The sequence below is a fragment of the Populus alba genome, chromosome 6, assembly GCF_005239225.2.
Source record: "Populus alba chromosome 6, ASM523922v2, whole genome shotgun sequence".
NCBI classification, from domain to species: domain Eukaryota; kingdom Viridiplantae; phylum Streptophyta; class Magnoliopsida; order Malpighiales; family Salicaceae; genus Populus; species Populus alba.
Window position 1 is genome coordinate 1632434 of NC_133289.1, and position 4134 is coordinate 1636567.

Sequence of the window (4134 nt, forward strand, 5' to 3'; positions counted from 1 at the left end):
ACTAAATTAAAAAAAATAATTAAAAAAAAAAGAAAAATACTAAACAAAAAAAAATTAATTTAAACAAAAAACAAAGAAAGAAAAGCCTGCATGAAGAAAAAAACTAATGAAGAAAAAGAAAAAAAATCCGAATTAACTGGGTTAACCCTTTAAACCAAGTTAACCCGTCAAATCTGAGATTCGTGCCATGAAAGTTTGATAACTGAAAACCAGAAAAAAATTTGGGTTAATGTGTCAAACCCAAGACCCATGTAATGAAATTTTGATAACTAAATAAAAAAAAATTTAACATTAATAAAAAAAATTAAACAAAAAAAATATTCATTAAAAGAAACAAAAGAAAAAAAACAGCTTAAAAAAGCAAAGCAAGAAAAAAATAAAAGACAGTTAAGCGTTTCACTATGGACTGCACTCGAAAAAAATTAATTAAAAAGATAAACCAGAAAAAAAAAAACCGGATTAACCCATCAAACCGAAAACCTATATCATAAAAAATTGATAATTAAATAGAAAAAAAAATTGACATTAACAAAAAAAAAAACATTCATTAAAAAAAATACAGCTTAAAAAAAGAAAGAAAAAAGAAGAAAAGAAAAACAAAGCAAAAAAAACAAAGTAAAAAGCAAAAAAAAGAAAGAAGAAGACGACATTTCAGCCTTTCACTGTGGATTGCTACAGTGAAAGGCTGATCCCTTTTAGTATATTTCTAATAATAATTTTAATATTTAGGTAGGGGCGAAGCTTCCTTCCACTGAAAGCTACTGGCAGGCAAGTTCATGAGATGGGCCTTAATCCCTTTAAATTTCTATTGATTTTATCATTTCATTGTATTTTAATGATGACTGCCACCTACCATATAATATGTTCTAAAAATATTTTTTTTTAATTAAAAATATATTAAAATAATAATTTTTTTAAAAATAATATCAACATATTAAAACTATAAAAAAATTTAAAAATAGTAATCTAATTTTTTATTCAAATAAAATAAATTAAAAAATACTTTGAAATGTAAAATGATCAAACATCTTACTTTTTTCTTACATGTAAAGCTAGCATGAGCAGATATTCAAGTAAACTAAAGTAGCTGAGAGTGCCATAAAAAAAAAAAAGATTAAGTCCAAAATCAGCATCATTAATTCATAAAGTTTGGTGGCTCCAATGGGTGACAAAGTTCAATTTCTACCATTGTTTTTTTTTTTTTTTTGGGTGAAATAAGATAAGGGCATCCTTTGTCACGTCAATCTTCCTTTATAAGTTAGAAAAGTATGTTTTTCTGGTAAAAGCCACGTTAAAAATTCTTTTTCTTTTTACGCCACTTATTTTGGTACAAGTGCTTTTTGCATTTGTCATGTTTTTTTATATCTAAATCTTTAAATAAAAAAAATAATTCGGTATTATTTTTAGTTTATATTAAAAATGATAATAATTTGATAAATTTAAATGAATCATTAAATTTAATAACATGACTTAATTATAGTGTATATAATGATTATTGATCTAAAACCTAACTCGGACTAAATTTTATTTTTAATTAGAGTGAATTTTGAATTGATTATTCAAGATATACGATGAGAGTCAGGTTGGTTACCTACTTTGAATTTTAAATTTTTTTTATTAAAAAAACATTATTTAAGGTTTTTTAACCAAAATAATATTATTTTATAATATATATGAATTGACTCACCGTCCCTTGATATAACAAGCTCACATTTCAGATTCTAAATCAGATCTGACCACAAAAACATTTATTTAAAACGTGAGAGAATAGGAATCCTTTATAACGAAGGAAGAAGACCCAATATGCAGCCAAAACTGACCCCAACATTTCAACATAGACAACTAGAGCTAGCTAGACAAGGTTATGACTTGAGCATGAGTAATGCTATTGTTTAATTTGATCATATCGACACCATACTAATGTCCAAATCCAGTGATTTTTGGTGGAGATCGGCTTAAAGCATCGACATTGCCAAAGTACGGTCGAATGATGTTGTTTCTGGGCATTTCCTCCGGCAAAAAATGACTAGAGAATTGGTGGATCGGAGAGGGGTTTTTTGAAACAAATAATAGCACTTTGAAAGAAAACGTCAACAATGGAAAAACAAAGAGTAGGTAGTAAAGCCTCCCATATTTGCTGACCAAACATGTAAGAAGCCATCAACAATGGAAAAACTGTGACCATTGACTTGAAAATACTAGCGAGGCACAAAGTCGTGCATCATCTAGCTAGATGAAAGAGGTCAAAACAACAGCAGCATCACAAAAGGGATGATATTATAAACACAACAACACGAAGGTCCATCATGACCACTGGATTTATTTATTTTTTGATCAAAACATGACCACTGGATTTGAATCCGATGGTTGATGCTGGACGTTGACTCAAACCATCGGTCTTCTGAACTTTCCCTTCACATGATTTTGCATGTCGGGGGATAGTCTTCATAAACATATGCACTTCTGCACACATAGTAACCCCTACTTCGGCAACTACAACATCCATCTCCCCATATATCACACTCTGACCTTCTACAAGGTACATGACAATTTGCAGGAGGTGGTGGCATACAAAAGTGATGACAACATGGTCCTCGGCGGCATTTTTCACAACATTTGCATGGTGGTGGTGGTGGTGTGGTGGCAGCAGCAACAGTAGCAGCAGCAGCAGCAGCAGGAGTAGTAGCAAGTAGTAGTAGTAGTAGTAGTAGTAGTAGGAGGAGGAGGAGGAGGAGGAGGAGGAGGAGGTGGAATCTCAATGCACTTGACAGCTTTACCTCCTTTGCAGTATATTTTTTTCTTGATCTTTTCAGGACAGCAACCCACCACAGTGATTGTCACTGTGTTTTTCTTCTGGTCATATGTCTGGTTCTGGATTTCTATTGTTCATTAATTAACATCATCAATCCACAAAACTTAGTCACTTCCTTTGGTAATAAAAACAACTCAAACCTATCACTGTTTTTAAAGAGAAAAAAGAAAGACTCACGAGGAATACCACACAGCACTTTCTTGATTTTCTTGTGGCATTTTTCGCATCCAAGGTCAATAACCTTAATCACCATCGTTGTGACTTGCTGTAACGATAGTAGTTAGTGCATGCATTTCATAAAGGACCTCACCATGATTAATCCCAATAGAAAACATAAAAAAACGTCGTCATGATAAATTTATAGACAGAAAGATTGGAAGAACTCAAAACATGTTCTGACATGGAAGAATCCGCTGTAGAGATTATCAAGAACTTGTACGTAGCATATATAGGACCTCCACGTAAAAAGAAGAAAAGGCCAAATTAAGAGGATGCATTAAAAGATAAAATAACACACACAAATATATGTCATACCGTTTCTACCATGGTTTTGTGTATGCTTTGATCCGATGAGACGATGGAAATATAGAGTATATATATAGAGGTGGGGGGCGGGGCAGCGGCTTAATTTAGCTGTCCTTGCATTTTTAGACCAATAAGATGAGGAAATGTGGACTTGAGAGTGGAAACTTGACATCATAAATATCGTCGCTGCTGACCTAACAATCTTTCATCAGCAAGAGATGGTTTTGATGTGCACTTCTCACCTTCTATTTTGTTAATCAATTCCAAGGTTACCCTAATACACTAAAAAAATTATTTTTCGTAAAGTATGAGGTTAATATGAAGGATTGTTTCTTAAAACTATTTAAAATAAACAAATCATTCTACGTATAAAATGGTTATCTATACTGTGAAAAAAAATCCATATAGAATAGAGGTGTTTTAAAAAACCAACCCATTTATAATATTTTACATTATCTAACTTAACCTAATCTGTTAAGGTTATATTATATGAATATTATAGATAATAGCAAATTAAAAAATCTAAGAAATAAATATCACTGGTCAAGAAACTCAACCTAGCATATATATCTTATAACAATAAACTTAAATATTTGTTGTTATATGTCTTATTATTTATTTATTTTTATTTTTTCGCAATTGATTCTTTCATTTTAGTTAATTGATTTATTTGATGTATTAAGTCTAAATTATTTGTTAAGACTTATAACACGTTTGCAGCTAACTTAGTGAGCGTAAATCTTAGTTCTAGTTAAACTTAGTCATCAAAATTAGCAATATAAATTTAACTTGTAAAT

The 4134-nt window shown here is 30.7% G+C and overlaps 1 long non-coding RNA gene across 1 annotated transcript; it reads right to left on the minus strand.

Moving 5' to 3' along the window:
* Positions 1-2162: 2162 nt before the first annotated feature.
* LOC140955745 (uncharacterized) lies at positions 2163-3389 on the minus strand. Its single transcript, XR_012170225.1, has 2 exons — positions 2990-3389; positions 2163-2879 (listed from the first exon to the last, which is right to left on the minus strand). It is a non-coding gene; the product is annotated as an uncharacterized lncRNA (long non-coding RNA).
* Positions 3390-4134: the final 745 nt, after the last annotated feature.